General features: G+C 35.1%; 1 long non-coding RNA gene across 1 annotated transcript in view; it reads left to right on the top strand.

Annotated features, from left to right (window-relative positions):
- The window catches only part of LOC138919956 (uncharacterized), a 69,696-nt gene extending 64,679 nt beyond the window's left edge, over nt 1–5,017 (top strand). Inside the window, exons 5-6 of the long non-coding RNA XR_011430553.1 lie at nt 1,908–2,443; nt 4,328–5,017. This is a non-coding gene — a long non-coding RNA (uncharacterized lncRNA). The remainder of the gene's footprint in view (nt 1–1,907; nt 2,444–4,327) is intronic.
- Nucleotides 5,018–16,581: the final 11,564 nt, after the last annotated feature.

Genomic DNA, 16,581 nt, shown 5'->3' with positions numbered 1-16,581 from the left:
TTATGCTGTGCACCGAATCACATTGATTTCAATGATTTATTTAAAGGTTGCTATTATCACTAAACATATGCTAATCTGTTTTGTCACATTTGCAGGAGTTTATATATGTAATATACAGGTAGAATTTCTTGTCAGTGAGGTTTGACATGTACCTCATCGGAAAAGGAGTACAGAAAAAAGCTTCTATGCTGGCAATTGACTTTGTATTTTTTTGAAACAAATATTAAGTGAATAATCAAGGAAGGGTAAATTTGGAGAAGTACCATAAAAAACTGGTATTTGACTTGTTCCAAAGTAGACCCTACAACTACAAATCTATTAAACCATTAGTAAGGTGACCTTCCATGCTGCAAGTGATCCCTAAATAATGTAAATCAGATCATGCCATGCTTCTGCTCAACATCACCCAATGGCTTCTTATGTCAGATCTTACTCATTTTCTTCCAATACCTATTTACCATTTTTCTTTCAGAATTTAGCCCCCCAATATATTCACAAATGCCTATAATGGAAAATACATTTTCTATTTTCTCTCAGAGCCAGATGTGGCCATAAAACCAAGTTGTATTCGTTGAAATATAAGTATGAATGTCTTGAACACCTTCTGGGATATAATTTTGTAAATAGAAGCATTTTCTTTGCTCCTTTGTACTTTCTCATGATTAAAATGCAGAATTGATGGCTGGAGCTCATTCAGCCTTCTCAGCCCCTGAGGTTAAAGCCAGGTTCAGAGGATGATTGAACAGCAAGATAGAAGGAGCCATGTCCCTGACATTCTTTTGAAGCTGAACAGGATGCCTATATCTTGATTTCTTTATATGACAGAGAATTAATCTTCTTTCTTAAACAATTCTAAATAATAAATTTTTCATCACTTCCAGCTGTACCTAATTCTAACTCTCCACATGATTCAGAATAAAATTAAAATCCTTTCCATGGCTTGCATGTTCTTCCATGATTCAGCCCTTGGCTAACTGTATCCCTTACTTCTTACCCTCTATCGTCATTCACTCTGTTTGGCTAAACTTGACTTCTTGCTGTTCCTTGAACACATTGAGAACATTGTTATCTTAGGGTCCACATGCTTTCTGTCCCTCAGCTTGTCCTGCTCTTTCCCTAGATGTATACATAACTTTAGACTAGCTCTTCCTTGGACCTCTTGCAGAAAATCCTTCTAACCACTATATCTTAAATTAAAGCACAAGTTAGCCTTTCTTTGTCTGCTGTATTTTTCTTTATGGCACTCATTAATCCCAGGTAATATGTTATATATTTTGTTTGCCTGCTTGCTCATCTGTCTTCTCTACTAGAAGGCAAGTTCCACGAAGTAGGCACTTCATTTGGTTTGCCACTCCATCTCCCAGACCAAGAACCATTCTAGGCACAGTTGCACGATATGTATTTCTTGAGTGTATGAATGCACGAATAATTGCTTATACATGTAATTATCCATCTATACTCTTCTTATAGTGTCATGAAGTATATATTCTATCTTTTATACCCAGGATAGTTAGGGTGACAAACTGGTGTGACACTGGCCTTTTTTGGATGGTTTTTTTGTTAACTTTTTGTTAAAGATCTCCTTCAAAGTGCCACTTGGTGAATTATCATGGTGTTGGTTTAATTTTTACACACAGGAAATAAGAATAATCGTGGTGAGATTAGACCCTACGTTTAGCTTAGTTTTGTTTTTTTAATTTGATGCGAAGAGGCTGAAAAGGAAATGCAATGAATTTGGTGTTCTCCATTCTGAACTGGACTGTTCTTTGACTCCACAAGGTGTCACCTAATATCATACAATTCCAAATTCAGGAAACATGCTCATTTCACACTTGTGTGGAATTGTTTGGCTGTGTGATTGTTTTATGGACAGGAGTGGAATTTTCCATCAATGGATATTCCCACAGTCAATCACCCTGGAAAGCTGGGAATCCTGGGGAAGAGGACGAGCCTCTACAGATGCCCCACAGGCTGAGAAGTATGAAAAGCCTTCGTTTTCTCTAAGCGCTTTGAACATGTGGCCTGGACCCTGAGCGAGACTCTGGGAGTTCTCCCTCTGGTGGAGCAGCCTGGACTCAAACAGGAACAGAGCCTGGTAACAACTCTGTAGTACAGGGCTGCAACTGTGTAATAATTGTAAATTATTTTCTATGCTGTAATCCAGTACGGGCAAGCCTTCAGTAATATCATGATAAATGCTCTCTCTGTCATGAGGAATTCAGGGAAAGGAACTATTCCACATTTTAGGATGAAGCAGTCAGAGAGAAAGCAGAGACCTTCCAAAATTCAGGGTGCTGGTCTCACCAAGGATGGGGCCGTGCTCAAAACAGAGTCAATCAACCCAGAAAGTACAGCTGCCACCTCAGCAGAGAATTTGAAAAGCTGTTCATTTCTACACTAAAGCCTGTGGAGAAGTCTTCCCATTTTAACAAAGGCGCCCTAGGTAAGATCCCTTTTATAGGCACTTTTCTATTTATATTCCAGAACTTAGTTAGCAAAGAAGAAAGCATTTTTCACATTGTATTGAAAATTGTTGCTTATTTTTCTATCCAACACTAGCCTGTAAATTCTTTAGTATCTGCTTCTTTCATCCACGTATTCCCAGTGGCTAGCACACTGCTGAGCAAACTCAGCCCTCAGTGATTGATTGGGGAAGGCATAAACAAGACTTTCTAATAGCATTTACAGTCATTCCTATAATGTGAATGAAATAACATATATGAAATATCTGTCATAATAATGTTAATTGAAGCTTAAGTAGTGGCAAGGGCCTGAAAAAAACGCTAAAAAAAAATGAGCGAGGAAAATTTCAGTATACTCTTATTGCAAAAATACTTGGGTGTTGTCATAGAAGAGGGGATGAAATGAAGTGGAAGAATGCTCTGTATGATTTAAATTCAAGAAGTTGAGGCCCGCCTGGTGGTGCAGCAGTTAAGTTTGCACGTTCCACTTTGGGGTCCCAGGGTTTGCCAGTTCGGATCCCGGGCACGGACCTACGCACCACTTGTCAAGCCATGCTGCGGCAGGGATCCCACAAATAAAGTAGAGGAAGATGGGCATGGATGTTAACTCAGGGCTAGTCTTCCTCAGCAAAAAAAAAGAGGAGGATTGGTGGCAGATGTTAGCTCAGGGCTAATCTTCCTCAAAAAGTAATAATAATAAATATATAAATTAATTAATTCAAGAAGTTCATTCCCACATTTTTGCAATTCTTATTCTGTCTTTCAAGACACACAAAACTAGTATTTGGGGTGGAGAAGAGCCAGGGAAGACACATGGGAGTCAAAGGGTCCTTTCCTCTCAGCCCAACTGTGACCTAATTCCAAGAAAACAGCACATGTTCAAATTACGATCTCTCTAAATACCTTAACTTCCCTCCCCAAATGTAAGTTCTTGGGATTTCTGAGACTGAAGCAAAAGAAAGGACTGGCTGAGGCCCTACTTTCTCCCTTACAGATACTAGTTAGCAACAGTTTTGCCATATGTAACTTAGTAAGCCTCCACATTCTGTGTAGTGTAAAAGGAAAATTGATAGAAAATGAACATGTAAGTTCTTATTTATGATCTCAGTGGTTCAAAGCTCATGAAAGTAAAACATTTTTCCACAGCTCCCAGGATTTTGCAAATTTTCAACTGTGTCGTAGTTCATTTGTTTGGCAATGTTCTTTCTCAAGTCAGCCCAGTGCAAGGCCTTTCAGCTCCTGTCTTTTGACCACTGTCATTTGGGCTGAGAAGCTTCCAGGCTATGCTCAATCCTGTAGATACTGATTACTTTTCTGAAACATATTATCATAGTAATTGGAGCCCATTTAGTGTGTGTGCACAATGGTGGGGACACAGATACAAAGGAATTAGTACTTTGGCAAATTCCTATGATTAAAACAGAAAAATGAGAATGACAGATAAATTTCACATGATTTAAAGTCAGATTAGAGCCCCAAATAAGATGATGTCTGTTGCCCTTTCACAAGAGAACATCATCATTTCTTTTTACCACTGACTTTAATGGACAAGTTTGTGGATCATCAACTCAAACCGTACTTTCATTGTGAGTTGCTAAGCTCAAAATAATACCATAGAAAATAGCAAGGTACTACTTAATAGGTACGAGAACGGAAATCTAATTTTCATGGCTGAGGATTAATTTTCTTAATTGTGGTTTCTCCTCTATAAGTAGATTTGTATCATTTTTGTCATCTCTTCATGGGCTTTCATAACTTTTAAAAAGCACAAAACTTTGGTTTCTCTTTAGATAAAATATTTTTCATTTTGCTTTAAACTATCTTATTTTGTATTTAACTAAAAGTTTTTGTTTCTCCCAATGCAGGAACCTTCAGGACATCACTAAGAGCAGGATCCAAGGATAATTTGATCATCATTTTCAGAATTACAGGAGAAGATTTAAAAGCATAGAATATATCTTAAAGCATGAATTTTAAAGCTTTCTGAGCTATCCCTGCTGGAAGAGCAAAAAGGCTGGCTCATGGTGTTATAAGAGGCAGATGTGTCTCCCTTGTAAACACGGGCTGCCAAATGGTATCTCTAGCCACAGTCTCCTGCCGCTGCAAATCATTGTGGACCCCAATGATCACCCTTATCTCCTGCTCCACATGGTAGCGACAATAATGGCTCCAGAACCCCAATTCAAAGAAACAAATATATGAGTAAATATAGTTCTGATAGGGAAGTGACATAAATATTAATGTCTACTCTGGTATTTTGTATGTGCAGATATATTTTTGTAAATGTGCAAGGTTTTGATTCAACCTTGATTATGGATTTATTTCCAAAATAAAATAACCTTTCTTTGACAGATAAAGTTAAGTGGTTCTTGTAGTTACGGTTAGTTACAATGAGAGATTTAATATAAATTCCATCTCTTATGTAACTACAATAGCACAAAATAAAGATCCTTATGCTCAGATGATCTTTCTCAAGTTTGTATACAAACATTGTCAATCATTTGATGATGGGGTGGAACTTATAAACACACAATCATTTAAATAAGAATAAGAAACAGATTTTTTTTTCTGGCGAGGACTATCTGATAAGACATTATAATCTGAGCACATGGGCTTGTAATGTACCTATTCTTTGCTTTTACCAATGGTTTTAGGTGACCTTTTAGGCTGATTTTCTACTTGAACCTATACAAAAAAGTGAAAAAAATCTTTACCATATTCTTTTTTAATTCTAACCATTTAATGCTTAGACTGCTCAATTGATTCAAACTTTTTTAAACACTTTATTTTGAAAAAAGTTACAGATTCATAGGAAATTGCAAAGATAGTACAAAGAGGTCCCATTTACCCTTTATCCCATTTCCCCCAAGGGTTGCATCTTACGTAATTATAGTACAATATCAAAAGAAGGAAATTGACATTGGTCTAATGTGTATGTACAGTTCCATGTCTTTTATCACATATGTCGGGTCATAACCACTAAGATGTTGAACTAACCTATCATCACAAAGATCTCCCAATGCTCTCTTTGTAGTCACATCCACCCCCTCTTCCCTCCCAGCATTCCTAACCCTTAGCAAACACTAATTTGTTCTCCATCTCTATAATCTTGTCATCTTGAGAATCTAATATAAATGGAATCATACCTTTTGAGTTGGGCTTTTTTTACTCAGCATGATGTCCTTGAACTCCACCTAAGTTTTTGCATGCATCGATAGTTTGTTCCTTTTTATTGCTCAGTTATATTCCATGGTATGGATGTAACATGGTTTATTTAAATAGTCACTATTGTGAGACATTTGGGCTGCTTCCACTCTGGGGCTATTATAATTAAAGCTGCTATGTACAATTATGCATAGTTTTTTATGTGGACATAAGTTTTCATTTATCTGAGATAAATGCCTAGGAGTGTGATTACTGGGTCATATGGGAAGCGTATATTGATTCTTTTAAGAAACTGCTACAGGGGCTGGCCCCGTGGCCGAGTGGTTAAGTTCCCGTGCTCCGCTGCAGGCATCCCAGTGTTTTGTTGGTTCGAATCCTGGGCGCGGACATGGCACTGCTCGTCAGACCACGCTGAGGCAGCGTCCCACATACCACAACTAGAAGAACCCACAACGAGAAATATACAACTATGTACTGGGGGGCTTTGGGGAGAAAAAGGAAAAAATTAAAAAAAAAAGAAACTGCTACACTGCCTTTCAGGATGTCTGTATATTTCCACAAGCAGTGTAAGAGAGAGTTCATTTCTGTGCATCCTTGCCAGCATTTGGTATTGCCAACATTCTTTAGTTTAGCCATTCTCAAACCTATGTAGTGATAGCTCATTGTGATCCTAATTTGCATTTCCTTAATGACTAGTGATGCTGAACATCTTTGTATGTACTTATTTGCCACCTATATATCCTCTTTGGTGAAATGTCTCTTCATGTCTTTTGCCCATTTTCTAGTTAGATTGTTGGTTTTGTTGTTACTGTTGAGTTTTGAAAGATCTTTATATGTTCTAAATAGGAGTTCTTTGTCAGATATGTGACTTGCAAAATATTTTCTCCCAGTGTATAGTTTGTCTTTTCCTCCTCTTAAGAGGGTCTTTTGCAGAGTAAAAGTTTTAAATTTTGATTTAAAATTGATAATTTATCAATTTTTTCTTTCATGGATCATTCTTTTGGTGTCATGCATGCACTCTTTACCAAGGCCGAGGTTCCAAAGATTTTCTATTTTTTTGCTAAAGGATTATAGGTTATTTTTTTTATCCTATCACTCTTTTTTTATTGTGGCAAAAAAAGGGCACATAAAGTTTACCATCTTAACCATTTTTAAGTGTACATTTCAGTAGTGTTAAGTGTATTCACATTGTTGTAAAACAGATCTCCAGAATTTTTTCATCTTGCAGGACTGAAACTCTACCCACTAAACAGCTCCCTTTTTCCCCTCCGCCCCAGCCCTCGTAACCACCATGTTACCTTGTTTTTAGGGGTTTGACTACTTAAGATACCTCATAAAAGTGAAATCATACAGTTTTTTTCTTTTTCTTACTGGCTTATTTCACTTAGCATAATGTCCTCGAAGTTCTGTAGCATGTGACAGGGTTGCTTTCTTTTTCAAAGCCGAATAATACTCCATCGTATGAATATACTATATTTTGCTTATCTATTCATCTGTTAATGGACATCTGGGTTGCTTCCACCTCTTGGCTATTGTGAATAGTGCTGCTATGAACATAGGTGTGAAAGATTTATAGTTTTAAGCTTTATAATTAAATCTGTGATCCATTTTAAGATAATTTTTGAAAAATGTGTGAAGTTTAAGATGGTGTTCATCTTTTTGGATATCCAATTCCTCCAGCAACATTTGTTGAAAAGACTCTTTGGTGGTACTCGTGTGCAGCTATTTCTGAGTTCTTTACTCTGTTTCATTGTTCTGTATATCTATCCTTCTGCCAGTACCACACAGTCTTGATTATACAGGTAGTGGTATAATAAATCTTGAAAGCAAATGAAATGATTCCTCCAACTTTATCTGATTCTTCAAAATTGTTTCAGCTATTGTAATTTCTTTTTCCTTTCCTAAAATAAATTTTAGAATAATCTTGCTTTTATCTTCAGAAAAATCTTGCCAGGATTTTTATAATAATTGCATTAAATCTGTGTATCACTTTGGGGAGAATTGACATCTTAACTCTGTTCAGTCTTCCAATCCATGAACACAGGATGTCTATTTATTTAGAGCTCTTTTGGTTTATTTCAACAGTTATTTGTAGTTTTCAGCATAGGAGTCATCTGCATGTCTTGTTAGCTGTATACCTAAGAGTTTCATTTTTTATTTTGAGAGATTTATGCATGGTATCATTCTTAAATTCTTAATTTCAGTTTCCACATGATCGTTGCTTTTATATAAAAATGCAACTAATTTTTGTATGATCTCCTGGGATCTTGAGACATTACTGAACTCACTTATCAGTTCTAGGAGTTTGGGTTACATTCCTTAGGATTTTTAGGTAGACCATCATGTCATCTGCAAGTAGGTACACATTTATATCTTCCTTTCCAATTTGTATGTCTTTTTTTCCTTTTCTCACCTTATTGAGCTTCCGAGAACTTTCTGTAGTGTGATGAATAGTAGTGGGGACAGAAGACACCACCTCATTGTTCCCAATTACTTAAGAAGAAAGCATTCCTCTTTCACTATTAGGTATGATGTTAGCTATAGGATTTTTGGAGATATTCTTCATCAAGTTGAGGATGTTCCTCTCTGTTCCTAGTTTTCTAAGTTTTTATCACGATTAGGTATTGAATTTTGTCAAATACTTATTTTGCACCAGTTGATATGATATTATGATTTATCTTCTTTACACTGATAATATGGTGAATTACAATAGTTGATTTTCAAATATTGAACCAGTTTTAGATCCCTGGAATAAACTCCACTCGGTTGTGGGGTATAACTCTTTTTTATATATTGCTGAATTCCATTTCCTAATATTTTGTTAAGGATTTTGCTCTATATTTGTGAGGGATATTGGTCAGTAGCTTTCTTTTTTGGTATTGTCTTTGGTTCTGGTATCAAGGTAATACTGATTTTATAAAAATGATTTGGGAAATGTTATTTCCTCTTTTGTTTTCTGGAAGAAATTGTGTAGAATTAGTGTTACTTCCTCTTTAAATGTTTGGTAGTATTCTCCAGTGAAATCATCTGGACCTGGAGATTTCGTTTTTGAGAGTTTTAAGTTACAAATTGAATTTCCTTAATAGTTTTAGAGCTATCTAATTATCTTTTGTACATTGTGTGATTCATCGTAGTTTGTGTGGTAGTTGTGTGTTTTGTTTCATCTAAGTTATCAAATTTATGTGTGTAGAGTTGTTCATACTATTTCTTTATTATCCTTCTAATGTCTGCAGGGTCTGTAACGATAGCACCTTGTGTCATTCTGATATTGGTAATTTGTGTCTTCTCTCTTTTTGCTTTGTCAGTCTTGCTGGAGGTTTGTCAATTTTATCGATCTTTTCAAAGAACCAGATTTTTGTTTCATTGATTTTCTCTGTTGTTTTTGCTTTCAAGTTAATGGATTTCTGTTCTTATATTTATTATTCTCCTCCTTCTGCTTGCTTTGGATTTATTTTGTTCTTCATTTTCTAGTTTCTTGATGTAAGAGCTTAGATTGATTTGAGACTTTTCCTCTTTTCTAACAAAAGAATTTATTGTTATAAATATCCCTCAGCATTGCGGTAGCTGTGTTCTATAAATTTTGATATGTTGTATTTTTATTTTCTTTCTGTCCAATGTACTTTTTAAATTTCCTTTGACACTTTCTTATTTACAAGTGTGTTGTTTCATTTCTAAATACGGATATTGTCCTGTTAGCTCTCTGTTACTGATTTCTAGTTTGATTCCATTTTGGTCAAAAAACATACCCTGATTTCAATTCTTTTAAATTTGTTGATGCTTGTTTTATGATCCAGAATATAGACTATCTTGGTGTATGTTCCATGGGCACATGTGTATTCTAGTGTTTTAGGTTAGTGTTCTATACATGTAAATTAGATACTATTTACTGATGGTGTCATTATTTTAGAAACTTGCCATTTTTCTGTCTGGTTGATCTATCAGTTTTTGAGAGAAGGATGTTGAAGTCTCCAACCATAGATGTGGATTTGTCAATTTCTTCTTTATCAGTTTTTGTTTCACATATTTTGCAAATCTGTTGTTCGATCTATATTTCCTTGGTGGGTTGATTCTTTTATCATTATGTAATGTCCCTTCCTGTTTCTGGTAATTTTCTTTGCTCTGACAACCACTTTATCTGATATTGATAGTCTCACTCCTGCTTTCTTTTGATTAAAGTTTACATGGCATATATTTCTATCCTCTCACTAATTTTTCTCTGTTTTCCTTTCTCTATTTTCTTTTTCCTGCATTCCTGTGCATTACCAAAACATTTTTTTGAATTCCATTTTGATTTATCTATAATGCCTTTACTGCATGTCTTTGTATATCTTTGTTAGTGGTTGCTCTAGGTATCACATCATAATACACAATGTATTATAATTTACTGGTGTCAACATCTTACCAGTTTGAGTGAGGTGTACAAATCTTACCTCCTTTTATGTCTCTTTACCATCCCCATTTATTATATAAGTATATTAAATATTTATATTACATTGACAACCAGAGCAATGGTGAAATTTTTGCTTTAACAAACATAATAGAGAAAAATCAAGAGGAAGAGTCTATTGTATTTTTTGATATTTTTACTCTATTATTATTTCTTTCTCCAGGATCTTCCAAAATTCCTTCTCTTATCATTTCCTTTCTCTTCAGATAACTTTCTTTACCATTCTTTTAGGGTAGGTGTGCTGGTGACAAAGTTTCTCAGTTGCCCTTCGTTGAGAATGTCTTGATTTCCATTTCATTATTGAAGAATCACTTCACCAGACAGAGAATTCTGGGTTTACAGTACCTTGAACATTTGAAAAATGTGGTGATACTTCTTTCTGTCCTTCATGGTTTTTGATAAGAAATCCACTGTCATTTGATTTTTTCCCAATAGATAGTGTTTCTCTATTACTGTTTTCAAGATTTTTTCTTTATCTTTAGTTTTCACAGTTTTGATTACAATGTGTCTTGGCATGGATTTCTTTGGGTTTACTGTCTGGAGTTTGCACAGTTTCTTGAATCTGTAGGTTTACGTCCCTTGCTAAATTTGGGGAAAGTTTCAACCATTATTTCTTGGAATACTTTTTCACCCTTTCTCTTCTTCAATGACACAAATGTTGTACCTTTTGTTATGGTCCCACAGGACTCTGAGGTTCTGCCCATGTTCTTTGCTCTATTATTATCTCTGGTGTACACAGACTGGGCAATTTCTAACTGTTCTGTCTTCAGTTTCACTGGTTTGCTCTTCTACCATCTCCATTTTGCTGTTGAGCTTATCTACTGAGTTTTTAAAATTTCAGTTCTTGTATTTTTCAGTTCTAAAATTTCTATTTGGTTCTTCCTAATATCTTGTATTTATTTTCTGATACTTTCTATTTTTTGCAGAGGCTGTCTATTTTTTCATTTGTTTATAATTACTCATTGAAGCATTTTGAAGTTCGCTGTTTTAAAATCATCACTAGATAATTCTGTTTCATCTTGGTGTTTTCATCTGTTGATTGTATTTTCCTCACCCAAGTTGAGAATTTCATGATTCTTGGTATGACAAGTGAGTTTTTATTAGAACCTGGATATTTTAGGTATTATGAGACACTTTGGTGGGAAAAGAGGTATTTTGTCTCATTACCGTCACATGGATTTGGAAATACATGTTCTTCACTTTGCCTCCATTGATGCTCCAGGGGAGGAGGGGTACCTTTTTCCTCAAAGGAGGAAGTGGGAGTTCAGGCTTCCCACCAGCAGTGGAAAGAGTGCACCTCACTACCACCAGCGGAGGTGGAAGTCTCAGCTCCCCACTCAGCCTTTGCTGCTGGTCGTGCAGGTAAGTCCACAGTGGTGGTGTTTGGCCAGAGTAGAATAGTTATTATCTAATGTTTTCTGTCTTGCTAGATTTGTCCTTTTCTGGTTTTTTGGCTAAAGAGAGCAGGCTTTTGGGGAAGCTTTCTGTATCTGAACGCTTTAGCATTTTCCAGGCTGTTGGCTTCCCCAGCACCTAGTCTGGTACATATGAAGCAAAAAAAAAAAATCAGGAATCTCATTGGTGTGTCATACCTCATGTCCCAAAGTACCTAGTTGGTCTGAATTCGTCTCTTCACCTTTGAGAATCTCTTAGTGTTTGTTCAAAAAGGCCCAAGGTTGTTAGCTGTAAGTAGGGAAAGGAATAGGGGAAAACATGTCTACCTCATCTCGCCAGAAGTGGATCTCCCTAACCACTGTTATTTAACGTGGTCAGTGCCCAAACACAATTAGTCACTGCTGTAAATTGGCCTCACATGCTTTAGAACACAAACACTTCTTTATTGGGCATTAATCATTTTAACATATATATTTAATAAATTTTATTGACTCAAATATAACACATACTGAAATATTCTATTATCCTTCCTCATGGTTTTCTTTTTCCTTGATGGTTAAAATCATTAAAATGCCCTATTTGGAATGCTGATTCTCTTTTATGGCACAGACGTTTTCACAGAATGCAAATTTTTAAATATTTTGTAACTATTTTTGCTGAATCAATTTAAAATGACACTGCAAAGTTGAAAAAAAATGTACCCAGGACAACAAGCAAATATGTTCTATGCACTAATTTCATTTTTGAAATTATTCATTTTTTTGGTCCATTTATGTAAAGGCCATGGTTGTCTTTTAAATTTTCCAAATATATTTTGGTATGTTTTGAAAATTCCTTTCTAACTTCCTATTTGATGAGTCAAAATATAAGATTCCCACTTTAGGCACACTTTTTTGTTGGGCTTGAGAAGGATGAATTGTTTTACAAAACTTGAATTTGTTATGAGTATAACAAAGGGAAAAAATCATTACTTTCTATTATCTAGTGCCTTTAAATTTACTTTTAAACCATTATTAAAAATGGAAAATTGAAAATATATTTTCCAGTACTCACTTAAATCTTTAATTCAGAGTACCTTTTATTGAATTTGGTTGCATATTAGATATATCCTGAGTTATATGCAACAAAAAATGTTTTTTAAAACATTCCAACACAGACATTTTCTGTGCTATTTACATAATACAGAAAGGCATTAATGAGAATTTAGACACATATGCAAAAAAAGGAAAATTTTATTAGGAAATATGTCATAATAAATTTCTGGTCCTTGACTTTAAAATAGGTAAAGTTTATGGGCAAATTTCTATCTTAAAAGATTCAAAAGCAATTAATATAATCATATTTTTATGATATTGTAACATTAAATACCATTATAGTTAGTTACATTGTCTGAATTTGTATAAATTGCAAATTAAATAAAGTCAATTTTTATGAACAAAATTTCTTTAAAATAATAGATAACACACCAAAATAATATACAGATTTCAACTAATACCCTAAAGAATTTTCCCTGGCATTTTCTCATTTGGGAAATGAAAGAGCAAGAAATATAGATGGTAAAGGTTAATCATGTGATTAAAAGTAATTTTTACAATGTTATTCATGAGTGATCTTCACCAATTTCCTAAGTAAATTTTATTGCAAAAGCATAATCAGGCATTCCTGATTCATTGAGAATCACACAGATATTATTAATGCAACACATTAATCAAGAAGATAAGCAAGTTGAGAGAACTGACCAGTTCATTTCACAGGCCATGAAAAACATGACTTTCTTTTCCAGCTTCTCTTACAATTTATGAATCACACTTTTGAATAATAAATCATAATCATATTACATTTGGAAAGTAATAAATCTTTAAGCTTACTAAATTGTCTCATTATAGGCACTTCTTATAGTTAGACACACCTGGCATTTGCTAAAAGTAATTCTTTCCCTGAAAGTGAATTTCTGTTTTTTGTTTAAACTTGCCACAGATGCTACTGCTATATGTAGGCTAGAGCATCCGGAAAGTACTTAGCTCCCCTCTGCAGGCTAAAAGTGTGACCACGCAGTCCACTTCTGCCTGATGTCCTGGTGAAATCAGAAATAGCACCTTCTTTCATTCTCAGCATCTGGATGATAAATTTTATGGTCACACTAGCTACTGAGAAGTAAAATTAAAGCGGGGAGGGGAAAAAGACTCTCCAAAGTGTGTTGATTCCCCAGCACCACTGCAAGGACATAAGTATGCCATAGCATAGGTCCAATGAGCTTTAAGAATAAGATTATGGAAGTGATTATTTAACTGACCAACTAAAGGAGTAAAATTAGAAAAAAAAAAGTTGATAGATAATAGCCTCATTTTTTAAGAAGCATGTAAGTAGCAGGCCCAGGCCGTTCAACAAGGTTGTTAAACCTAAACTCTAGAGAAGGACTCCTTGGATTTCAATGCCAGCTCCCAACACTTGATCTCTCTAAGCTTTAGTCTCCTCGTCTATAAAAGAGTCTATGAGAAGAGTTCCTAGAGCATAAGATGATGTGGGGATTAAATGAGAGAACACGTTTCGAAGCATATAGCTCAGCACCTGTCACATGCTAAGAGCTCAACAAATGTCAGTTATTATTATGTAGTAATATGATATATCCTCAATAAAGAGCTCAACTGACAAACTGAGCATGTAACTGACCTTCTAGATTCAGTGCAAACACATTTGTAAATATCAAATGAAAAAAATGCGTATGTCATGAATGCATCATGAATTTATGCATAATTCCAGTTTTCTTTTTATCTATACTAGAGTAGGATAAATTCAGTTCATTAATCACAATCAAAGCAGACATTACGTAAATATGTATAACTTAAGACTCCAAAATAATTGAATCATTCACCTATTTTTCACTCATTTAATACACATTAATTCAGAACATGCCATAAGTAGGTCACTGTGCCTTTTCATGAATACTGGAACACATACTGGAACTTACTCCCGCCTACAGATTAGCAATGCTAACAGGGAGTAAGGCCCTGATTCATTGCATAGCCTTCTTCAACTAGGAAAGAGTCATCTTCTATAAAGAAGTAGAGTAGATACTCAGTAATTCATTTTGCATAAATCGATTTAAATGCCTCAAAGATGAAGACCCAGGGAAAAAGCAAGCAGAACCGACATTTTTTTCTTTTGATGAATTTGTTTAAAGACAAACTTTCAGTGATCAAAACTAAACAATGAAAGCTCTTTAAAAAATTTTTTTGTTTAAGATAAAATTTTGAGTTGGATTCTGAGATGTTCTAAAGGACTAGAAGGTATTGGTGGGGAGGAGGAATGAGAAAGTTAGTGGAGTGGGCAGAAATATCAACACTCGCTACAGGGCTGTGCAAAGGACTCCAATTGCTAAAATTCCTAAAGTCAACACATTATTTTATTAAAATAAAGGATAAAATATGGTTAACATTTGTACTGCCCAGGAAAATAGAAGACAACAGGAATTTAAATCAGTTGAAAGCAACATAGCCTGTATAGTAGTTTAGGCATCAGAACTCCCTTTGTTCACTAGATATTGATGCATTATTAAACTCTGACAGGACTTTTTATTCTTTTACTATGTGTTTTTCAAAGTAATAGAGCAACACAAGCTATAAAAGCTTGCTTATCTCTGTTCAAATATGCTGTTTCAATTCTGATGTCACAATTTAGATTGTTCAAATTTATGAAATTTTGATCTTCACTTACACATTTATCCATTCAACACACATTTCAGGACATGTCTAACGTACCCCTCTGTGGTAGGTACAGGACACAGAAATAAAAAGCTGTATCCAGGAAGGAGACAAATAAATGCATATTTATAATACAGGGTATTAAACACAAAGAAATGTGGAGTTATTCGAGCACATAAGACAGTACAGAGCCCACTGGGTGTGAGGGATCTGCCAAGATGTAACTTCAGATTAAAGTCTTGAAAGCTAAACTTTGAGTTAGTCCATGGGGAGGAACACGGGAGACAGCATTCTGCATGAATCTTTATATGTCAAGGCTAAGTCAAGACTTCGGAGAGAGATGAGCAATTTGGAAAACTGCAATATTAAGAAATGGCAAAGGTGAGCCTGCAGAGTTTTGGCATGGAAGCTGCCACATTAACTTACATACTGAGATCTGTGTTCCAGAAAGGTAACTCGGGCAGCAGTGCAGAACATAAGGATTAACAGAAGATGAGACTGAGGTAGGAAGATCAAGACCTTAGCTGTTGCAGCTGGCGAGGGTAGAGTCGGGGAGGCACAGGGTGGATTAACGAACTCTTAAGAAGACCAGAGGAACAGAGATTCATGACAATAAGTATTAGTTGATAGAGGGGAAGAAAATATTACAACTTTCTAGGTTTTGGCCTGAGTAAGTAGTTACTGAGGAAAAAGAGAAAGATTACAAAGGGAGAAGATTTACATTAGAGCACAAACTGAATAGGAAGGTATCTGGGAATTTTAAGACATCATGAAATCTACTTATTATGCTGCAAACCCTGTTAGCTGGAAAGATTAGTAGAATTTCTCAAGGTGTCATATATAAATGTGGAGTAGTTTTCCTACTTCACCTTTTCTGCTTGCTTAGTATTTTCAGTCAATTTACAATTGGTCATTATTAGTTAATCCATTTATCATCTCCACGAGGTTCGCTAAGGGAAGTATCCCATTTTTAATCTAACAGTGGTGAAGAAAGTTTTTAGAAATCCTCGAGAGAGAGAGTCTGAAAAGGCAAAATTCAACTTTAATTTTCCGAGTACTTTTTCTGTTTCAAGTTACTGAAATGAATTGACTTTGCTAAGAAAAACAGCAATTATTGCCACTTAAAAATTTGATTTACTATATAAATATTTCAGATTATTTTACCTTGGGGCAGCAATTTTTCTTGCTTAAAAAGTAATTTAGCCTAATTAGTGGTGGCGAAATGGGAAGGAGGCACACTGCATATGAGCTGCGAATTGTCATTGATTTTGTATATAACCCAGTCATAAATGTACTGTTTTGAATTGGACTTAGTTAAATGGAAGGTCTGACTAATTTTTCACTGAATTCAAACTGTTTCGATTAATTAAGTTAACTGATTGGTTGTTGTCATCATATAGATATCACCCAA

The sequence above is a fragment of the Equus caballus genome, chromosome 21 (assembly GCF_041296265.1).
Source record: "Equus caballus isolate H_3958 breed thoroughbred chromosome 21, TB-T2T, whole genome shotgun sequence".
NCBI lineage: Eukaryota > Metazoa > Chordata > Mammalia > Perissodactyla > Equidae > Equus > Equus caballus.
This window is presented reverse-complemented; position numbering and strand designations above follow the sequence as displayed.